The sequence below is a fragment of the Notechis scutatus genome, chromosome 6 (assembly GCF_049901735.1).
Source record: "Notechis scutatus isolate UNSWTSFEM ecotype Mainland chromosome 6, rNotScu1.2, whole genome shotgun sequence".
NCBI classification, from domain to species: domain Eukaryota; kingdom Metazoa; phylum Chordata; class Lepidosauria; order Squamata; family Elapidae; genus Notechis; species Notechis scutatus.
In genome coordinates, this window is record NC_142014.1 from 77,361,568 (window position 1) to 77,385,681 (window position 24,114).

At 40.4% G+C, this 24,114-nt stretch overlaps 1 protein-coding gene across 9 annotated transcripts in view; it reads right to left on the reverse strand.

The window, feature by feature from the left end:
- The window catches only part of LOC113425383 (endonuclease domain-containing 1 protein-like), a 132,019-nt gene that overhangs the window by 28,252 nt on the left and 79,653 nt on the right, over positions 1–24,114 (reverse strand). For 5 of the 9 annotated variants that reach the window (XM_087968878.1, XM_087968877.1, XM_087968884.1 and 2 more), the window contains one exon: positions 16,533–16,668. The exons of 3 other annotated variants lie outside the window; for them this stretch is intronic. The gene's annotated coding sequence lies outside the window, so the exon portion shown is untranslated. Of the gene's footprint in view, positions 1–16,532; positions 16,669–18,776; positions 18,969–24,114 lie in introns of all 9 variants that reach the window. One more of the 9 variants, XM_087968875.1, reaches the window with a different exon arrangement.

Consider the following 24,114-nt stretch of genomic DNA (forward strand, 5'->3'; position numbering starts at 1 on the left):
CTTTTTCAGAGTCAATATGACCAGGAAGTTGAAAAAGCACATTGTGCTTCTAGAAACAACAGCTTAAGCCCTGTTGGGAAACTAATATTAGACTAGATGCTGATCTAAACAAACAAAACGAATCTTACATAATCCAGTGAATGTCCAATGAAGTTCATTGTGATTTCCCCCCACCCACCTCCAAGGATCTCTGGCAGGACACATAATCTCACTGTTATTTCACCAATGCAACAATCCTGTTAAGTAGTTGCGGCTGAGAAAAAGTGACTTGCATAGGTTTTACTAACTACGTAGGAACAAATCACTGGCTCAGATACCAAAAAAAAAAAAGCTATGCTATTTTTGTGCATCCAAGCCTTGAGACAAACAGGTCTACTTGTTTTTCAAGTCCAAAAGCACACGCTTTCTCGAAATCACAAATCGCCCCTCACCGAGTCTTTCACTCCAATACATAGTGTACATAACTTAATAACACAATCAAACAGCAGGAAGTTGTAGCAATAACGCTAAAACAATAGATCAATTGTAGACCGCTAGGGTCACAGCGGCAGGACTGTGACCTTGACGTTCCAAGTTAAGCAACAAACAACAACTAAGCATTAAACACGCCTGGTGCTGGAAGTTCTCTCCCGTTCTAAAGAAAATCTTCACCTATTTAAACAGGTATTCAAACCTTGGTGTCCGTTTCCACATCAAAACTGAGAGTACGGTAGGGAAAAAAAGACACTGAATTCTTTAGGAGGAAATCGGAGGCATTCCAATGAGAAATCACCAGGAACTTGGAAAATGGAAGAAACTATTTGCAGTACTGGTTGACAATATCCACCCAGATTACTCACTGGCTGGCTACACAGACTCATTAAACCCTATAGTTGTATTCACAAAGCACAATTCCTATCGCCTCAGAGTGTGATATACCACACATATGGTTACCCCAGATCACATTATTCTATTCTAGTTTGCTGTGGAAACCAGCCGTCAGTTCAGTGGAGTTTTACTTTCAAAATAAGTAGGAATATAGTTCCAGAGTTTAGTATTCAATGTAAGTTATATTATCCAAAAGGATCCCTCTTATTTATTTATCCAATTTTTATCCCGCCTTTACTACTTTATAAGGAAGTTAAGGTGGAGAACATACATAATACTCCTTTCTTTCTTCTATTTTCCCCACAACAACAACCCTGTGAGGTGGTTGTGCTGTGAGAAAGGGATTGGCCCAAAGTCTCCCAGCTGGTTTTTCATGTCTAAGGCAGGACTAGAACTCACTGTCTCCTGGTGATTGGCCCAAAGTAACTTAACTGGCTTTCAGGCCTAGGGCAGAACTGGAACTCGCCATCTCCTGGTGATTGGTAAAGTCACCCAGCCAGCTTTCACTCCTAAAACAGGATTAGAATTTACCGTTTCCTGGTTTCTAAGCCAGCACATTGGCCACTACACCAAACTAGCACTCATAACTCTTATACTCTTAAATCACTGCCACCCTTAGAGATTGATACCCAATGGCCTCTATTCTGGACACAGTCCCCAGAGTGAGCTCTAGGATTCCCAAGGAAGACAGGAAACAGGTGCAAAATAAAGAAAAATAAATGTGTTTTCTTCTCATCCTCACAGTGCTCTCTACTTTTGTTCAACCTGGGCAATTTAGAATAGAAGCCACTGAAAAAGATATACAATCTCTGGCTTTCTAAGAATGAAAAACCCAGCTGAAAAAAGGGATAAACTCCATCGCTCAAATACTCCTACAATATTATTTAATGCCCAATAACAAACCATATGATTTATACAACTATTTTTTATTTGTTTTCCCTCTTGCAAGAAACTCTTGGCAATTCTCTCTTTTTTCCTCCCTCTCTTTATGGCTGTGCTTACACAAGTTAGTTAAAAACTCAGTGGCTCCATTTGTCCAACTTTCTAAACCTGGAGATCTTAATCCTTGTTAGTTTTTTAATCTACAGGTGAAACTCAAATAATAAGAATATCGTGCAAAAGTTCATTTATTTCAGTAATGCAACTTAAAAGGTGAACCTAATATGACATAAGACTCATTACATGCAAAGCAAGATAGTTCAAGCCATGATATGTCATAATTGAGATGATTATGGCTTACAGCTCATGAAAACCCCAAATCCACAATCTCAGAAAATTAGAATATTACATGCAATCAATAAAACAAGGATTGTACATAGAACAATATCGGACCTCTGAAAAGTATAAGCATATGTACTCAGGACTTGGTTTGAGCCCCTTTTGCAGCAATTACTGCCTCAATGCGGCGTGGCATGGAAGCTATCAGCCTGTGGCACTGCTGAGGTGTTGTGGAAGACCAGGATGCTTCAGTAGCGGCCTTCAGCTCTTCTGCATTGTGTGGTCTCATGTCTCTCATCTTTATCTTGGCAATGCCCCATAGATTCTCTATGGGGTTCAGGTCAGGCGAGTTTGCTGGCCAATCAAGCACAGTAATCCCACGGTCATTGAACCAGGTTTTGGTGCTTTTGGCAGTGTGGGCAGGTGCCAAGTCCTGCTGGAAAATGAAGTCAGCATCCCCATAAAGCTCGTCTGTGGAAGGAAGCATGAAGTGCTCCAAAATCTCCTGATAGACGGCTGTGTTGACCCTGGACTTAATGAAGCACAGTGGACCAACACCAGCAGATGACATGGCTTCCCAAATCAACACAGACTCTGGAAACTTCACACTGGACTTCAAGCCTCTTGCAGTGTGTGCCTCTCCATTCTTCACCCAGACTCTGGGTCCTTGGTTCCCAAATGAGATGCAAAAGTTGCTCTCATCAGAAAAGAGGACTTTGGACCACTGAGCAACAGACCAGGTCTGTTTTTCTTTAGCCCAGGTAAGACGCTTCTGATGTTGTTTGTTGTTCAGGAGCGGCTTAACAAGAGGAATACGACATTTGAAGCCCATGTCCAGGATCCATCTGTGTGTGGTGGCTCTTGATGCACTGACTCCAGCCTCAGTCCACTCCTTGTGAAAGTCCCCAACACTTTTGAATGGCCTTTTCCTGACAATCCTCTCCAGGCTGAGATCATCCCTGCTGCTTGTGCACCTTTTTCTTCCACACTTTTCCCTTCCACATAACTTTCTATTAATGTGCTTTGATAACAGCACATTGGGAACATCCAACTTCTTTTGCAATTACCTTTTGAGGCTTTCCCTCCTTATGGAGGGTGTCAATGATGGTTTTCTGCACAACTGTCAGGTCAGCAGTCTTTCCCATGATTGTGATTCCTACTGAACCAGACTGAGAGACCATTTAAAGGCTCAGGAACCCTTTGCAGGTGTTATGGCTGAATTAGCTGATTAGAGAGGGACACTTTGAGCCTAGAATATTGAACCTTTTCACAATATTCTAATTTTCTGAGATTGTGGATTTGGGGTTTTCATGAGCTGTAAGCCATAATCATCACAATTATGACACATCACGGCTTGAACTATCTTGCTTTGCATGTAACGAGTCTTATCTCATATATTAGGTTCACCTTTTAAGTTGCATTACTGAAATAAATGAACTTTTGCACGATATTCTAATTTTTCAAGTTTCACCTGTACCTATTGTGGAAACCCAACTCTTCTGAATATTTTATAGGCCAGTAAATTGTCTCAATCCTATAAAGTGCTGTGTGAATATAATATATCTCTCTCCCTCAACCACACAACTTGTCACTTTATTTCCCAGACTCAATCAACTGTTATTTCTGCTTTGACACCAATAACTTTTTTTCTTGAGGAAAGATGTCCACGGCCCAATTGGACCCTGCAAACAATTTTTCAGCTAAACTACAGCTACATGCTAAGCTTTAGTCTTATTTTTTTAAAAAAAGGGGGGGCAGTAATTAATTCTGTCTTACGAGCTGAAATATTTTCACATTTCAATTGGTGATACTTTACCAGGAATAAATGCATCATGTCATCATGTCTCACTGCTGGATAGTTCCCTTGGGTTAGGATGTGTCAGAAACAAATGAGCATGGTGGATGAAAACTAATTTAAAATGAAGAAAGAACAAAGGCATCCAAACAGATACCATGGAATTAAAAGGCGCCAGATTTAAGTGTAATTCTGGATGCCTCTTGGGGACAAACCAGCCGTTAGGTTTATTGTACAGGTAACAACCACACCTAGTTCTTTTTTTTTTTTAATGTAATACTCCTTTCAGGTTGTAATTTTCATGAGGAACACGGGTTACAGGGAGTGAAAGCTTAACCCTCCTCCCTCCTTCCACAGTCCCTTCCCTGTCCCTGATGGAGGGAGGGAGGGAGGCCTGGTGGTTGCACCCAGGCAGCCCCCCACAAAAAGGGCTTCCAATTCCTCCCAATTCTTCCCCCTGTATCACTTTGTGAGGGAACCAGGATGGTTGCTAATGAAGTTGGCCCATTTCTGAATTCATGTTCGCCAACTGTTCAACCAAGTGTCTGCTTCTCCTCCACTTGCCAACTTAATTAACCTCCCACTCACATAACCGCTTGCTCACGCACCCGAAACACACATACTTCCCTCTCCGCTTCTCTATTCAGTATTGTGTGCAACTTAATTCTTCAACATTTCCAATTCAGTTCCTGGGTCTTGTAACCAGCTGCTACTTAAAAAAAGAGGTCATTGCTTCTATCTTTCCTGCCCAAAAGCTCTGGAAGGCCTTGCGTGGCTCCCTGATGGGTTTCGTGTGAGCTTCCATATGCCTTGCATGGAACAACCAATTGCTACAAACAGGAGTTGATCAGTTGCATGCCTGGAAACACAGAATCGGAAAACAGTCTTTTTCTTTCACCTCTGTGTAACTATCTTTGAGTCCAGATGCAAATTTATATTGTGATTGGTTTAGGTTCAATTGCAGACTTTCTCCGTGGGGAGGTGTCTTTCAGAAGTAGATTCTACCAGAAAAATATGATAGAGACTGGTGGTTGCATTTTACATGTATTGGCTGCAGCTAGAATTGTACATGCTCAACAATGGAGGTGTGAGGAGATCCTGGCAGATGAGAAGGTAATTAAGAAAATATTAGAATGTGCAGAAATGGACAGACTAATGCTTAGTATTAAGGACAAAGAAGAAACTAAATACTTTTTGACATGGGACTCATTTTATCGATGGCTAGACAATAAAAACAGAAGTCAGAAAGAAAGGGACATAAAAAGGATAAATGTTAAATTGGAAATTTGTTAAAATGGACAAACAAAATATGATCGCTACTACAGTATTTATTGTGAGATATGTTATTGTAAACACCTTGATCATGATTGCCTAAAAATAATTGTACCCAAACAACACACGGTTTGATTGAAATGGAATTTTTATATATACTAATATAACAAATAAAACTTTAAAAAAAAGTGGATTGCTACTCCCAGAATTCCCCCTTCAACACAGCTGAGACTAAGAATTCTGGGAACTGAGGCCTACACACTGGGAGGGTAGTCTGGCCTCTTTTATTCTGTGAACTTTGTGCACCATATCATAATCATCCTCTTTTAACAACCCCATAATCCCTCGCGGGGTGGAGTCTGGGCAACTAAATGGAGCTGAGTGTTTACTGGCTGGATGCCCTTCCTGTGGCTAATGCAGAGGTGTTTTTTTTCCAGCAGATATAGTCTCATTGGACCCAGAGAGAGAAATATCTGCCTCTACCTAGGATTGAACTCACAGCCTCCTGATTGTGAGGCGAGCTCTGTGCACCTATGAGTACAAGTTAATTGCGGCTTATTCAACAAAGCATGATCGAACAAACCATTACTTACTGCAACATGTGAATCAGGTCACATGATACATCTAAATAATGTTGCACAGAGATTTTTATGCATAAATTAAATTCCCTTATATTAGTCAATCACTGATCCATCATAATGAATGAATCATTTTTCCTTAGTATCATCTACTTTCCAAAATGCTAATGGATGTTTTCACCTAAGCATGCCTAACCTGAACAATGGAACTAATCACATTTTCTGGGTTCCATTAGCCAATGAACTAACCAGACAGGCTGGGTTCTCACAAATGGCTAATCCACAAAATAAAATAACCAAGTTTCAAAACTCAGCAAGGTGCTCATGTTGTAGAGATGGAACAGCAAGATCTGTCATTGATTTGGTTTATTGTACAAACCCAACTTCTCCTTCAAGCTTGATCCCAAATCTAATCTAATACCACTGCACAGCATTATCCAGGGCTGTTATAGAACGCTCACTCTGATCTGTAATATATTTGCTAACTCAGTTGGGAAAGATAAGTCCTGACAGATCTTCAGGAGCACACGTATCCTTTAGCTGAAACCCAAAGATCTGGCAGACTGTGAGGAAAGCATAATAACCTAAGTATAAAGAGCCCAGTTCATGCTGGCTGAGCTGTGTAGGCCACAGCATAAGAGCCTTTGGCCTGTAGCAGCTCAAGGACACTAAAGCCTAAGATTGCTTCCTGCCATGCTTTCCTTTAGCATCTATGCATTAGGATCGCTTCCTATAGTTGGCTTCTTGCTCTCTTCAAGCAATTCTAGCACTCTCAAATTTTCCAGTATTGGACATTGTTGTTTTGGCTAATCAATACGAGCATTCCAAAATTCAAACCGGTATACGAAAATCAAAACATTTCATGAGCTTTCCTTTACCTTTTCATTTAGAGAACACATGGTCCTATGAATTGTCCCAAAGGTACTTTTTCAAAAGGCAACTAGACTTCGTTTTTTTCCTTGAAAACATTTGAAATCAAAACATTTCACGTCTCATCCAAGAAGCTTCTTCAGTTCAGAACTTAAGAAACTTCTCGGATGAGACACAAAATGTTTTCGAGGAAAAAAAAAACCCAAGAAAGTCCAGTTGCAAAAGCACCTTTGGCACAACCATGACCTGGATGATTGAGAATCTCCATAGACATTAGTTCTGTGAATTGTCACACTATAAATGTTGAAGCCTCGTTCATATTACCTCCTTAACACTTCATTGTCCCCCATTGGGTTACCACATTAAATGAGACACAACCTTGGAGGCCAATGTGGCAGTGCATCTAATCTGCTGGGCTCAAAATATCAGGGGAGTATAAATGTGTAGAACATGAACAAAATGGAAAGACAAATCTTGCGTGCGTAATGCTTGGACAGAGGAAAGGAAAACCCTCAAAATGGAACATTTCCAGAAAGAGGAAGCCAAGCACACTGCATTGAATCTTCTCTTGCTAATAGTATGGGTGAAATAATGAAGTTTAAAAGGAAGGCTAATCCCATCATGCCTTCCTATATTCCTGCATATTTTTACTGATGCTCCTATTCATCCTTCCTACATCCAGACATCAAAAGGGTTGTTTCCTCCACCTATCGATAAATATCTTGGCAAGGCACACGCATGCAGTTTGGCCTTAAGTAGAAAATGCCACCACTGACAATTTATCTTTCAGCCTCCTGCCTCTACTTCTCTAATATACCACTTTCCGGGCCTTGTTACTGATTAATTAAATACCTCTATGGAATATCAGAAACAATGGAATCAAAGTTGGATGACTGCCTCTATCTTAGCTGATCTCCAATTTGTTCTGAGCAACAACAGATGACTGTCTACACCAGAGTCTCTCAAACTTGGCATCTTTAGGATGGGTGGACTTCAACTCTCAGAATTCTGCAGCCAGCATCGATGTAAAGCAGGTGTTCTAATGATGTTACCTGATTTAGGTAATCAAATGTTTGCAAGGAAACAACCAAGCTCAGAGAGCGCCAAGGGTTCTGCGATGGGTAACTATATAAATTCAATAAATAAATATATAGATGCTTTGCAAGTCGTCATTCTCCTCCTCTACTTCCTCTTCCTCTTCTTCTTCCTTATCTATCATTGGACGTTGGCAATCCTATTTTTATCAACAGCCGCACATGCTGCTGAGTTTTGTCCAAACCAGTCTGTTAGATTTTGAAGCCATGATGTTTTTCTTCTGCCTGGATCTCGTTTGCCTTCAATCCTTCCCTGGAGGATTAAGTGAAGTATGCTGTATTTTTCCAGGTGTCGCATCACATGCTTTGCATGTGCAGCAAAACAAATGATGGTGGAGAATCCAAGACCCATGACAATAGGCCAAGGAATTTTACACTTCCTAAAGGTATCAGTGCTGATAGAACCTTCTCCTTTGCCAAATAAGAAGCCTCAAAAGAAATTGGGCAAGGGTAAAACGCACTTCAATGGCAAGAATGCAGATGTTACACACATAAACCAGATGCGCTTGCCTGTACTGGAATGCACACACATATACATATCCGCCCCCACGTATTGTTTTGGTGAATTCACAAAAACCAAACATACCTTCCCTCCAATCTAATGCATTCTTCTCTCGCATGGTATTTTGGCAACAAGATTTATCATGTTCTCCAGTAGAAGCTTGTGATGGCATGTTTACAGAAAGAAAGAGGGCTGGTAAGTAGCTTTGGTTATGAATACTTTCTTATTGCCCCATATTGCTCAATCAACAGCAATTCCCCAGCACTTGGTTGACTTTTTTCCCTATTCCACCTGAAGAAGTGAGGATAAGGCCTGAGTTCATCCAAATCTACTTTCCAAAGCCCTTGTTGATATCAGCACCTTGGACAAAGTTTTTTTGTGATTTCTTGCAGCTCCCCTATTGTGTATTTCAGGTTGATAGACTAGAGAGAGATGCATGGTAACCATTACTTAGCAGTCTGGGGAAAGTTCTGTAAAAACATTAATACGCTAATAATAATTGGAGAAAAATCTAAGTTCTATCACTAAGTTCATCAGCATCATCTGGGAAAACGCTAAGGGGTACAATCCTTTAAAAAGCCTGATGAAGGTCCAGTTACGTCGAGATGAAGACTTAAACAGTGGGGAAGATGGAACATTTGGGTTGAACTCAAACAGAACACATTTTATGCTTGTCCTCTGTTATTTAATCATACACATCCTTCCTCACTGCTGGTTGTGGCACTCTCGGACTTAAGGAAATCCAGGGAGGCTGCGCTGTTAAACAGCTACAGAGATATAATGCATGGCTGGCTGAGGAATTCTGAGAGGTGAAGCCCATAAGTCTTAAAGTTGTCAAAGTTGGACACTCCTAATGAAATGGCTCAAAGCTGATAAGAATTCAGGAATCTGTTTTGTAAACAGTTACCTGCAATTCCTCTGTTATCAGTGAAAATAATTGCTTCCTTGTCGTTAAAAGTAAACTAAGAACATCTCTGTTAAGGTACTAGCGGGATAAGCTAGTAGGTTTGAAAAGGGAAGAGTTCAACTGCTGAAATTCTTGTCACTCTGTCCCCCTTCTCTTCGTTTCTTTCTCAAGAGACTAAGAATTGAGCTTGGAGAAAGAATTGGTTTTAGGCAGAGGCCAATGGCATGTCTATCTCTAGAGACAGTTGCAATGAGGGTCAATGGCTTCAAAAAGGACAGGCACAACCAGATCAAAGCCGTACCTTCTTTTGAAATGTGTCACATGCACCGTGCGCATGTCAAAAGGGGCGGGGCTTCACTCACCCAGTGACACCAGCCATTTTGAAGTAGACGCTCCTGAATGTCTTATGCTTAAGTTTTTATGCCACAGATCAAAAATGACAACATGAAATGTCAGGAGGCAAACTTCATCTTCATATTCTTGCACCTCATTATCCGACACAAACACCGACTGTAATTTGAAATTTTTGTGATAACAAGGCATGCTTTGCCACTTGCTTCCAGCCCCCAACTTCTATGAGCTTAACGACCTGATAACCTGATAAGACACAGCTTTCATACTGAACAGCACAGATCTCAAAGGGCTACCGTCTGAGTTTGCCCGGAATTTGGGAAAAACTACATTACTGACTTTATAAGATTGTCAGAATCATTATCGTAGTACAGCCTGTTAGAAGAACCATAGTGGCACCGTGGTTAGAATGCAGTATTGCAGGCTAACTCTGTTCATACTGTCAGGGAGTTCGATTCCTTTGATCCTGACGGGCTCAAGGCTGACTCAGTAAAATGAGGACCCAGATTGTTGGGGGGGTGGGGGGGTAATATGCTGACTCTGTAAACCACACAGGAAAGGCTGTAAAGCGCTATGAAGCAGTGTATAAGTCTAAGTGCTATGCGATTACTACAGCTGGTGCAGAATGAAGCATTGTGCACAATTCTGGGGGGGGCCTAGGATGAGACATATAAACCCCACTCTTGCATGAACTGCATTGGTTACCAGTTTGCTTCCTGGTCCAATTCAAGGGGTTGGTTGGTTATTTATTCAATTCAACTCAACTCAATTCTTATAGCAGTCCAACTCAACCGAGTGACTCTAAGCAGCTTACGAAAGACTTATTACCTTAAAAGCCCTATGTGCCATAGGTCCAGGGTATCTGAGGAGACTAATGGAACTAACTGACCCCACTTGCTCTGGCGGAAAAGCCTGCCCATCCCCCATTTGCTTAGGAATCCCAAGAGGCAGATTCAAGGAGAAGAGCCTTTTCCATTGTGGCCTCCAATTGGAGGTGAAAACTATTCCCATCATTTTGGCCTTCCCGGAAGAATATCAAAATCTGGTTTTGCTGAGAGGATTGCTCACCACTGGAGGTGGTTCGTGGGGTAAGAAATTCTCGTACCCATGTCCGTCTCATTGGTTCTATTTTTATTTTTATTTTTTGCATAGTTTTTTACATTTTTTATTTTCACGGTTTGTAAGCCTCCCAGAGTCGCCTTATCAGGGAGTTGGGCGGCACATAAATTAAATAAATAATAAATAAACAAACCTCTTCCCAATCTGATATTCTTCTAGATAAGCTCTTTGCAGCTGCTGCCTGGGACTTATAGAATTTGTATCCAAAACAGCCGGGAAATAGTATTTTATTTTATCATATATTTTATTTTATTATAGCAGCTGCATTGGTTTCTTCTTTTAAAAAGGCTACACTAAAGCTCAGGATTCATACATGCTAACTCATTTTCCTGACTGACATCAACCAATCCAAGGGACTAGGCCACTAGGGTCTGTAAAAGACCAAGAAAAAAGTTTTTTAAAAATCTCTTTGTGATTAATTTTAATCAAATTTTGCATATTTTGCATACACGTGTAAAGTTTTATTGGTTTTTTTTTTAATAACTAGGGTTTATCAATGGTTTAATATATGGAGAAAATCTAGCTTTTGGAATTCATGATGGGAATGGGGTGACAAAGTTCATGATTCAATGTATGAACCTAGAAATTACATTACGTCAATGTTTCTCTAATGTTGAGTCTATTGCAAGAACCCAGACCACACCTGACTTAAGAGGGATGAGATCAGATTCATGTCTGTTCTTTGGTGGGAACGCATTGACACCTCTGACAGAAAACAATATTTCCCCTTTAATGAGATTTTGTGTGCCAAATCCAGCAAATCCAGAACGATCACGGTTAGCTCTCATTTGCTGAGAAGAATTAATACTATAAAGCCGCTGCAGTAAACCAATCCCCAGTGCTGTTTCTCCCCCACCATGCAGGTGGATGGGTAGCAATTAGCTGCAGATAGAGTTGCCTTTTTTCTTTGATGTGGTCCAGCTTTGGCTTTTCTCAACAACCCACTGGTCTCAGCTGGGAGAAATCTGATGCCAGATTATTTGTTGTTTGCAAAAATCTGACAGTTACAAATCACAAAGCTGTAAAACTGGAGCACTTCCTCTGTTCCCTAAGATAAGAGCAAACCGCATTTCTCTTGGAATTGACGAAGCAGCTGGACTGGAAGATTTAAGGGGAAAACAAAAAGTCCCAGGTAAAAACAGATCCTGTTTCTCCATCCTCACTTTTTCCTTTGATGGATTCGAGCAACGTATATATATCTCCCCCCCCCCTTTTTTTATTTGGAGTGTACCCACCGCCACAAGCACCACCATAAAGTGACTCTATATTGACTCCCATGTCTTTCGAAAACTAAAACATGGCAGGTACGTTTGAGGACTTTATGTAGTTTATTGGTAAGTTTTGTTGATAAAATTTCTCCCAGTTAATCTTATGAATGGCTTATTTCGTCTAGTATTAATGCTATAAAGACTCTACCAGTCTGCTACAGGTAGTTCTCGACTTACAACCATTTGTTTAGTGACAATTTAAACTTACAATGGCATTGAAAAGAAGTGATTTATGACCATTTTTTCACACTTACAACCATTGCTGCATCCCCATGGTCACGTGATCAAAATTTGGATCCTTGGCAACTGGCTCCTACTTATGAAGGTTGCAGTGTCTTGGGATCATGTGGTCCCCTTTTGAGATCTTCTGACAAGCCAAGTCAATGGGGAAGGCAGATTCACTTAACAAAACCAGGTTATACTTAACAACCGCAGGGATTCACTTAACAACTACAGCAACAATGTTCGTAAAATGGGGCAAAATTCACTTAACTGTCTTGTTTAGCAACAGAAATGTGGGGGCTCAATTTGGGTCGTAAGTCGAGGACTACCTGTACAGGAAACATCCTCGGGCTTACGCCTCTGTGACTGCTTATTGTAAACTTCAGGCAATCAAAAAGTCATTCAAAGCTCAGCGGGGCAAGCAGCTACTTTGTATGAAATGGTCCCGGGTTCAATTCTAGACAGAACTGACAGGCTTCACTACCTGAACTGCATGCTTGTCAAAGTCTATGGAAATTCTCCGTCATCCAGGTCATAGTGGTCCCAGAGGGGCTTTTCCATTAGGCAACAGGTCTTTCTTGAAATGTTTCCTTGAAAACGTTTCGCTTCTCATCTGAGAAACTTCTTCAGAACTTATCACCTTTAAAAATACTCTTATCAGAACTGGAGAAGTTTCTCAGATGAGAAGCGAAATGTTTTCAAGGAAAAAAACAAGGAAGTCCTGTTGCGTTTTGGAAAAGCACCTTTGGGGCAGGTGTGTGTAGAAAGTTAGCACCTACCCCTCTCCTAGAAGAATGAAATATTTCAGGAAATGTTTTTTTTAAAAAGGCAGAATGTCATATTTTCCCTAAAAGAGAAATAGAAAAGTTAAGGGAGACAGAAACTCGGGGCTTCAGCTCCCTGCCTGCCCCCAGCAGATACTTTGGTGCCCTTTAAGAAAGACTTGGGCCAGCCCATCTACAAGACGAAAGACCTCCAGCTCCAGGGTGATGGGATTAAGACTTGACTCCTCAGGACATAATAGGATTAGCCTTCTTTGCCACATATGGAATATACGGAGAGCGCTCATACTGGAATCTTAAGGAAGTCTGCTTAAAATTAAACCCTAGTAAGTTCCATAGAAAAGATTGCATTCCTCTAGAGCAGGGCGTCCAACCTTGGCAACTTTAAGACTTGTGGACTTCAACTCCCAGAATTCCTCAGCCAGCAAAGCTGGCTGAGGAATTCTGGGAGTTGAAGTCCACAAGTCTTAAAGTTGCCAAGGTTGGACGCCCCTGCTCTAGAGAGTGATCTGGGAATAAGTCTTAATGAGCTCAATGGGCTATTTCTGAATAAACATGTCTGTAATTGGACTCGTCTCCTTAATAAGCCAGCTTCAAATTGCAGTAATAGAGAGAGGAATTTGACAACTTAAAAAAAAAAAAACAGCGGCAAAAATAGCTAGCAGTGTGTGATATTTATCATCAGACATGGTTACACTCCTCTGGAAGCAGCCATTATCCCAGGATGTGGGAGGAAGAAAAGGAAAGTTGGGTGTGGTTTTCGCTTTGGATTTCAGGACAAGTGGAACTGCAAAGAATGATTTCCAAATCTATTTGGAATTTCCGACCTAAGCCACTCGATTTTGCTGCTGAAGTTAGCTTCAAATTGATATAGGTCGTCCTCAACTTGCAACCATTCGTTCAGTGGCCGCTCAAAGTTACAACGGCACTGAAAAAAAGTAACACCACCAATTTTCACACATACAAACCATTGGAGAATCCCTGTGGTCACATGACCAAAATTCAGACATATGCCAAACTGGCATGTATTTCCGACAGCTGTACTATCCCGGGGTCATGTGATCACCATTGGTTACCTTCCCAGCCAATTTCCAACAAGCAAAGCCAATAAGGGGAGATGGATTCACTTAATGACCATGTGATTCACTTAACAACTGCGATGATTTGTTTAACAATTGTGGCAAAAAAGAATAAAACCAACCCAACAACATGAAGCAGTAGCATAGCATAGATGTAAAAAATCATATTACTGAGATTCATAATAATCCAAAAGATTCACACACATTGGCTGCATTCACATAATATACATAACCCGATTCCAAAATGAAACCATGTTCTTAATTTATGTAGTGTATCTAACCATAAACTAAATGGGATGTTCGCACAAACAAGCTAAAAAACAACAACTCCTACCTCTAACCGTAGTTAAAATTAATAAAGCTCAGTATCTTGTGTGAATATGATCTTCCACTTGACTTGATTAAACATATCGCATAACTGCAACCTCTTTCTCCTTACTTTTGAAAGAGGAGTGGAATGGTTCAAATGGTCTTTTCACTGTATTGAGATTTCTTTTTTGTTCACTGTCCAGAGTTCCTTCTGGTATATGGGCAGCCAAGTAAGTTTGCTTAATAAATAAAAATAATACTAGCAGGCTTAGCAAACCACAGTCACGCAAATGCAACAACGTGCCTTGCTCGTTGAACAACGTACAATGTGCTACATATGGACCCCATTTCATTGCAATTTAGAAGTAGAAATGTCCAATCAAAATGGTACTCAGGAGCACCAAAATTTCCAAAAATATCCCCTGGGAATCTGGTGGACATTCCAGCTCTACTTGACTTTATAATTTGGAGATTCTGGTTTAATGATTCCTTGACTAAAAGTAAATAGGAAACTTTCTAGTAAAAACCAAAGCATTTCCTTCCAGATTGATCTTTAGTCATATGTACAAGCATTCCACACCTGGGTAGTCACTTCTGGAACAAGTTGGGAGGCTGCAGACCACAGTTTTGTCTGGAATAATGCCCAAGTCCTCACAACAACAACAACACACACACAAAATAGAGGGAGATATAAAAAACATCTAGGTTGTGTGTCTGGGGTGAGTCCATGTATAAGTATGAAATGACAGGTAGTAACTTCACCAGTTTGTCTTCTAGTAAAAGGGTGTTTTCTGATAAGAGTCATGTTCCCATTGAATCATTTTGTATTAGTATCCCCCCCCCCCCAATATATGCCAGGGGTATTCTCATCTCTCTTTGATCAAATATCCCTGATTGCATACAATTAACTGTCAGAATGCCAGCTATCAAACACAATCCATGACTAAACTTCACTGCAAACCAGCTAACCATCTGTCTTCTTCCAAATGAATCACCTGTGAATTCTCAAATTCCCCCCACCCCAAAAAATCTTAAGATTGCCAAATGTTTAATGTCAATCGAAATGCCAATTGAAATATTTGGCCACTTATTCCCACAAATATTTGGCTGGGTAGGTAGGCCACTGCCAAAGACTCTTCTGGGATCACAAAACTGTGATGGGAGAATTTTGGCAAAGAATTTTGGTCCATTTCTTTTCTGAAGCAATTACAGAGGCTAGGCAACACGTCTTAAAATGTCCACCATCACATGGAACAATAAGTAAATTACAGAGAGTGGGGCAGGTCTCAAGCAAGATTGTTTTCTGTGATACAAGCTGATGCAGGCCAGAAGGTACGATACAAACCACAAGCAAATTAAAATGCCTTACAAGAATTCAGATAATTTATGTGGACAACGCACAGAGTCCCTCTCCAAGGAGACGGGCAATTAAGAAATATGAAATCTAAATAAATGATTTGGCTTTGTCTCTTTCTCCCTGGAAATTCTGAGAATGAAACTATAATATCAATTATCACAAAGTAAATAAGTGTGTTGTTCTTCAAAGGCAAACCTTATCTTTGCCCTGAACTCGCCAGCTAGTCTTCAACTAGTCACCATCTCTTAGCATCACGCCCCTAGTCCATATGCGATACAGGAATGAAAATACAGACGGGGTTATGATGGCAGTAATAATCTATGAGGACTGTACATTGCCCAGAGTTGTCTTTTGTGAATTAGACAGTTATACTATTTTTATTTACAAAGGACAGTAAACATTCATGATCGTATCGCACTATAATGGTTCCAAGAGATATACAAGAAACAATTTCCTATTCTAGATGGAATGAAAGAGGCACGATCAGCCTAAAGGCAAATCATGGGATAAGGTGAATTAAGAATGATTTAAGGGGTTTCTGAACTAGTACTTATTTTTCCCCAACCTGGGCTTGGAGTATCCCTCCTCCAACTTGGCTAAGGAGGAGGAATGGTCAATTGGGCAGTGATCTTACACACCCTCAGTTCTTTAGCTCTAAAATGGGATTAGTAATAAAATGGCCTAGATAAGCGAAACACGTTAAAAACATAATACAATAAAGCAGTGGTTCTCAACCTTTTCTTCACCAGGGATCCCCTTTAAATACCTTTTGTGGCCATGGTCCATGGCTACGGACCACCAAGACTTAACTCAAGCATTAAACCATAACATTTCTTCAAGCCTCTGCGGACCCCCTCTGACAACACCCCCCCACCGGTCCATAGATCCAAGACTGAGAACCACTATAAATAAAGGGTTAAAGGAAGAGTGTGTTTAACTTACCACTGGGACCAAACTACCGAAATCTCACATAGTCCTCAACAAGGTAGTGGCTAAAATCATCCCAAGCATCTAATCCATGTGCAGTCAGGAACGCTGCAGCTTTCTTTCGTCTGCTACTGGAAGACTCTTGAATCAGCTGCAGGCAAATGAAAGGAAGGGAAGGGAAAAAAACACGCCAATGAAGCGTCCATTTCCAATTCATTCTGCTCTCTGAGTCGAGGTGTCAGCAATTTACCCAAAGCAACTCTCCCAATTTTTTAATTTATTTATTTTTTTGGTCTTATCTTCCTCTTCTACCTCCTTCCTAGTGATGGCAGTTCAGCAGATGTCGTGAAAAGACCAACAAGCTCTTGAGAACTAGGCATTTGCTTTTGATGCCAGACCCGGATCGGTACAAAAAGGTTAGAAAAGAGGCATTTCATTTCATTTTTTAAGTGAAAATATTTCTTGTTATGTTCTCCTTTTCCAAGCACAGGTACTCCATCTTTCTCCCCAGAAGCAGAGTGGGAAAGAAAAATATATAATAAATCCAGTATGAACTGTTTGTACTGTACAAATTGCAGAACTTAGCACATACTCCTAGCTGTAACATAATGAGGCTGCTTAAACTGTGTCCCTCTCCTTTCTTGCCAATCTGTGATGCAAGAAGTTGCCTTGAATCCAGTTTCATAACAGGTTCTCAATTCCACACCTACTCACACAGGAAAACCCTTTCTGTTCCCAATCAATCCAAGAACAGTATTCCCTTGAACGATTAGTACAATAATCCTTGCCTCTTGTGGACCAATATATATATGCCTGCATCTGTACATTTTAATAATGTAATAATTTGACTCGAAGTTGTAGAGACTGGATCCTTTCGAATTAAATGGAAGCAACAAAGAAGTCTCACAAGAGGAACAGATGCTAGAGAAATCTCTTTCCTGTTATATATATATATATATATATATATATATATATATATATATATATATATATAGAGAGAGAGAGAGAGAGAGAGAGAGAGAGAGAGAGACTACCTGAAAACTTACAGAATGTAAAATAAAACTATATAAACTCACAAGCAGAATAATTCTTATTTTCTTAAAACTACCTATTGTACTCCCAAATGGATGTGGATGAGGGAACTTGTATCTAACAGATCTGGAAGGCAGTAGATTCCAAAAGTCTAAATATCGTGAATTTCCATTCAGATTTCTTTCATTTGCCAGGTGCTCTAAATTCTGGATTTATTTATTTTTCCTTTCATATACTATAATTCCCAATGAAGAGTTAGAATACTAAGGCTGAGGGAAAAAGCTTAATGATGGATCCAAAAGCAAGCTTCAGGGTTAGGGCCAAATCTCCCAGAGGCAACTTGGCCCATGGTGGACTTCAGAAAAGCAAGGTGTGAAGAGTGCAGAAAAGAGCATTGAAGATGATTAGGGGACCGGAGGTTAAAACATATGAATAAAGGTTGTAGGAATTGGGTATGTCTACTGTATAGTCTAATGGAAAGAAGGACTCGGTATGATATGATAGTAGTGTTCCAATATCTCAGAGGCTGCCATAAAGAAGGGGTGGGGCCAACCTATTCTCCAAAGAACCTGAAGGCAGAACAAAAAGCAATGGATGGAAACTAAGTAGGGAGACAACCAACCTAGAAATAAGGAAAAATTTCCCGACAGTGTAAACAATTAATCAGTTGAGTGACTTGCCTCCAAAAGTTGTTGGTGCTCTAACACTGGAGGTTTTTAAGAAGAGATTGGATAACTATTTACTGAAATGGCATAGGGTTTCCTACCTGAGCAGGGGGTTGGACTAGAAGACCTCCAAGGTCCCTTCTAACTCTGTTATTCAGCAATGAGATAGATATCACCATCCTGAGACTCACTGCCTGATCAAGACCAAGGAAAGTTACTCATGTACAACATCAAGTGGATCAAATAATGGAAAACCAGAAACCTGCTTTCGGTCATTCAGCGGAGACTAGCCAGGCAGCAAGTGCATGTAGCCACATACGTATTCCAACCAGCAAAAAACAAAAACAACAACTCTTGTCTCCAATCATTTTAACTAGAGACAACACTGATAAAATCTGAGACACAGTGAAGGTAAAATTGCGTGTTCTGCCAATGGACTGCAGCCCCAGTCCTTTGCATCAATAGGCAAACATAAATTTAGAAACACGTTATCTACTGGTAGTAAAGGAAAAAAAAATAGCAAAGCATACAATCGATCAGCCACCTGGTTCAAAACACTCACATACAGCAATGGTTCCAGGTTTCAATCTTGGTTTTCTTGAGCAATCCATTGATTCTGCCAGCCAACATGGCAACATGACCCAACAACGGGGAATGAGCACAGGAATGTTTTATCTTGTTATCCATTTCTTTGCGCCTCCAAGGAGCTTATGTAGTCCATCTGCACGCTGAGATATTCTATCCTAGAGTAGTCCTGACTTCCAAAGTTGATTGAGAGAGAGAGAAGGAAGACACACACACACAGAGAGAGAAAGAGAGAGAGAGAGAGAGAGGAGAGGAGGAGGGAGATGAAAGAAGGCAGGGAAAGGATTCAAAAGGTCACAGAAAGAAGAGGGCAAGAGAAATAAGGTGTGACTTACAGCACTTTCATATTTTTTTTTTCTTTTTGGAAAGTTTCATTCTTAGGTGACTAAAAAAAAAATCTAAAAAACTTGCCTGCCAAATGAGACCGGTTTCCTGTACTATTCATAGCAAGCAAGAAACTCAACTCTCTGAGTCCTGAAATCGTTCACCAAGAATGGAGGGAAATGTCAATTCCCAGCAAGAGACCTCGCCTCCTATTAGCATACAAAAGTGGCCACGTGCCCCTCTGATCGCCAAAAGCACATCCCCTGACTCATCCCAGCCACAAGGAGAATCGCGGAGAACAATTTCCTCTCTGCCCCAAACCCTACTGTGCATGGTAAATGGGACAGACTGGAGGTATCCCGGCCCGCTTTGATGGTAATTCCAACCCAAGCTCAACTTTGCTCAGCACTGCAAGGAGGTGGCCAAAACTGAGCTTTGAGTCATCCCTCAATTATACACCGAAGGAAATTAGTCAGCAGCACGCAGCACATGTTTTGCAATGAGTAGCTGTTCAGGCTCTCATGCAATGTTGCTTCTGACAAATGCAAGATCCTGGCAGTGCCCGAAGCCCAGGAAAATTCCATAGACCCCCCCAAAAAAAAAAGAGAAAGAAAAAAGAAATGAAAGAAAGCGGGGGAAGCAAAGACGAAAAGAGAAAAAAACAAAGTGGCTGATTTGTAAAAGTATCGTGCCCAGAACCATGTTCAATTCAATCTCATTCTACAGCCTGTGTATTTGTTTAATTGTTCAATTTATATAGCTGCCCATCTCTCCTATGTGATTCTGGGTAGCTCACGATAATTAAAAACAACGGAAAGAATTAAAAAATATATAAATAAAAGCCGCAAAAGCAAAAAAATCATACAAAATCCCGGAAAACATAATAATCACAGCAGGTAAGTATGATCAATACATCCAGTTCACAGTGGCCTGACTTGAAACACTATGCAGGATTAGGGATGGTGGAGAACGGAAAGACAAGAATATTCTCTCTTATATGCACACACAAAAAAGGAAACGAGACCCTTTCTTGTGCGTGCTGAGAAAAATAATTGGAGAGAGTACAATCAGCTACTGATGGCACAGTGGTAAAATTAGCTCCTTTCAGGGTTTGTTAAGATACAGAATGAAAGTTCTTTAGCTTTTCTTGAACCATCACACTCTCCTTGGATTATAAAAAACATCAACTGGATAACGGAAGAAACAGCAACTGCGGTTACAGACTGAAGATAAGGGCACGCTCCTTTGGAAATGAAGCTAATTCTCCTTAGATTGCTTCAAAAAGGATAAAAATCACCTGAAAACTTTGGTTTGAGAATGCAAACAAGTTCTAATATGAGTACGGGATTCCAGGGGAGATATACGTCCATGAAAAGTTGGCCGGATCTGACTCTAAAGTTTCCTCTTGTGCAAATAAGGAGTGGCAGATTGGATATCATGAATGTATCTATAAGCTCACCCATTTCAGCTGATTCTGGACTTAACCCGTTTTCCTAGGTGACAGCACAAAAATATAGAAAACTCTTTACTGCCACCTAATGATTGGCTGTTCACAATCCAGGTGTAGTAGCCCTAAACATAGTGAGTGCATACAATTTCACTGCTTATAATTCATGGAGGATGAGTTTACTGTAAGCATTACATGAGAGAGAGAGAGAGAAGTTGTAGCTGCGTTACCAGAATTGCACCAGAGACACCACCTTAACTCAACCAAGGAGCTCAGTGGATGACTGCAGCCCAGCCCCTCTCTCTTAGTGCAGTCTTCTTCACAAGACGGCTGCTATGGCAATGAAACGATGGGAAATTAATTCCATGTAAGGTATCTTACATCACCAAAGGAAAACAAGACATAAACCTGAAAGCAAGCAATAAATAAATTGGTTATGCCACCCTGCACTTTTGTGTTTTGTTTTTGTTAAAGTCAACAAAAGTAATCAAGAATGGGAGAAACCGAAATAGTGAAATAATTGGCATTAAAGATTAAAGATTCTTGTAGCCTCTATGTGAGAGATAACTGATTCAACACAGAGCTGTTATCAAACAATACTACTAGTGAACACCTGTATCTCAATTTCTATAAGAAAGTTCCTGAAAGCCTTAGCCACAATTGGTTCATCTTTAACTGAGTCAAACATTCAGAATAGTTTGAAACCCAGCCGTGGGTGAGCATGTGCGCATCCCCCTCTTGCGCAACCTGCGCGCGTGTGCTCACATTTGCACGCTACTTGCACAGAACCTTCCCCTCTCCCCCCTCCACCCGCCGGTCCACAAAGTCGGAAAAGTTGGGGAACTCTGACATAACAGACTAAACCAAATCAGTGAAAGGCCCTAGAAGCTGAATTCATAGATTACTCAAAGCTCAGTTTAACCTTGATTTTTGCAAGCAAAGGTTCTGGCATCTATCCATCCATCATTATCACAGCACTCCAAAACCATTTAAAGCAGCTCCTTTTAATGAACAACAACAAAGAGGGAAAACAAGGAAATTGTTACAGGCGTTTCACCATCCAGCCTGGCCCAACTAAATGCAGAATTTAAACCATGGCTGTAAATTCTCCAACCAGCCCGCAAACAAACTGTGGTAGCAGGAACCAAATAGAAAATCTCAGAAACCTGTGTTTCTCATTTCATATTCGATTGACTTTCCTTGACACATTGCCGGGAGGGTGGGGGGAAGAAAACCATACCTAAGCAATGCTTCAAAAGCTCACTTTGGAAAACTGCCAAATACTGGGAAGGGAATGCCTGAAGCAGGAAAAGTCTGATCAGTTTGTAGGTCTCAAAGCATTAGGTATCACTACCCATCTCTTTTTAAAAAAAAAAAATCAATCCTCTAAACATAGATGAAAATTAGATGAGATTATTGTATTTGACTCAGAAGGGAGAGCAAAAAAAAAAAAAAAAAACCACCAAAAAAGGCTGCCGATCTCCAGCCCATAACCCATAAAACTGGGATGTACAAAGGGATCAAACATTCATACTGTATCTATATTAGTCAGCCGAGGTCCATGCCAGCCTCACTGACTAAGAGCACGGGTAGCATTACAAATAGCTGTTTCACTCACACCTGCTGAAAAGATAAATCCTCATTTTGCCTAACTGGCACTGAACTAATAGAAGAGGATGTTAATGTTATAGATGAGAAAGCAGAGGGTTTTTTTTCAGCATTACAAATTTTTTTAGAACACTACAAACGCTGTTTTCCGGGATTCCCCCTTAAGCATGTTAAAGGAGAAACATTCCTTCTTCATTTTTCAAGCAGCAGTATGTCTAGCACACACAGAAAATGTTCTCCCCCCACTGAGCTGAAGAGATACTATTCTAAAAGTTCTATGGAGATTCTCAGTCATCCAAGTCATGGTTGTCCCAAAGGTGCTTTTTCAAAAGGCAACTGGACTTTGTTTTGTTTTTTTCTTGAAGACCTTTTGCTTCTTAGATAAATAAATCTCCAATGACCTCAATGAGTCTCAGAGAGAGCGCTAATGACCAGATGACTGCAAGGAAAAAGATCCTTTCGTTCTCCACCATTCTGAAGAAACTGAAGCAATTTTTGGACGAGAAGCGGAACGTCTTCAAGGAAAAACAAAGCAAGTCCAGTTGCCTTTTGAAAAAGCACCTTTGGGACTGTACAGCCAACATATCTGAAATCTGAGCAGTATTGCATGGGATGCTGGGCCACAAAATAACATTTTTTTATAAACTGGTATGTTGTGCAAACTTAGCCTGCAGTTAATGGTCTAATGTAAACCTGGTCTTCAAACTTGGCAAGTTTAAGACTTATGGACTTCAACTCCCAGAATACCTGAGCTAACATAACTGGAGGACGAATTCTGGGAGTTGAAGTCCTCAAGTCTTAAAGCTGTCAAGTTTGAAGACCCCTGGTCTAATGTTTCGTTCAAGCCCAGGAAACTGGATTCTTTGATTAAATCATGGTTTAGCTAACAGAAGGTAAATTTTCTTGCAAACACAGCATTGTCCTAAACTACTGTTTAGTTAGCTATGGCTTGGTGAATATTTAACAACTATTGAGTTTCACATATGACACTAAGCGAAAAGCAAAGCATATCATGGCTTAGCATGTGACATGAAACAGGTGTTAAAATAGTTTATGGGAAGAGGAAATTGTTATAAAAAGGCACATATTTTCATAAAATGATTTTTTTTAAAATTTTATTTCATGGACAATGGGGATAAAGTAGTAATAAAATAAGATATCCTTTACTGTCATTTTTCTGCATACACAAAGGCACACATTAAAATGAAATTCCAATCTCCGTTCCCAAATGAAAAAAATTCCACCCACCGAACCGTGTCACCATCCCAAGGATAACAATAATAATACAATAATAGCTCCAGCATCCGAAAGTACCATGTTATATATGTGCATTTTGAATACATCGCAGAAAAAGAGTCTTGAGATAGCAAATAATAACGTATCTGAATGATCCCTCACAAAATCAGTTTGGCTTTGAGGGGTCCTTGGTGCTCTCTGAATTTGATTGTTTTCTTGCAGACATTTCATTACCCAAACTAAGTAACATCACCAGTGTCAGAGTTAGGACTAGCACTGATGAAGTTGCCTGGTTTGGGGAATTCAACATCTGCAAGAAAACCACAAAGCTCAGAGAGCTCCAAGGACCCCTCATTCCAATCCTGAGCTACAAATATTCTCCTTTATTGGTACAATAGTCTGTCAATGTGGGCTTAAAATTGAGGAGAAAAGGGGCACAAGAAATTTATGGCTTGCATTCTCACCAAAGATCAATGCAGAATTTATGTTCCTGGTCCTATTTTACTCCCACAAAAAAAATTTCAGGTTGATTAAGCTAAGGCGCAGAAAATGAGTCCACAAAAGCAATCCATCATTGCTAGCTCAATTCACCCTAATCCAGTGTTTCTCAGAACTCTGGGAGCTGAGGTCCACACATTTGAGGTCTGTCCAGGTTTGGAAATTCTGCTTTGACTATACACAGGGGCATCCTGAATCCACC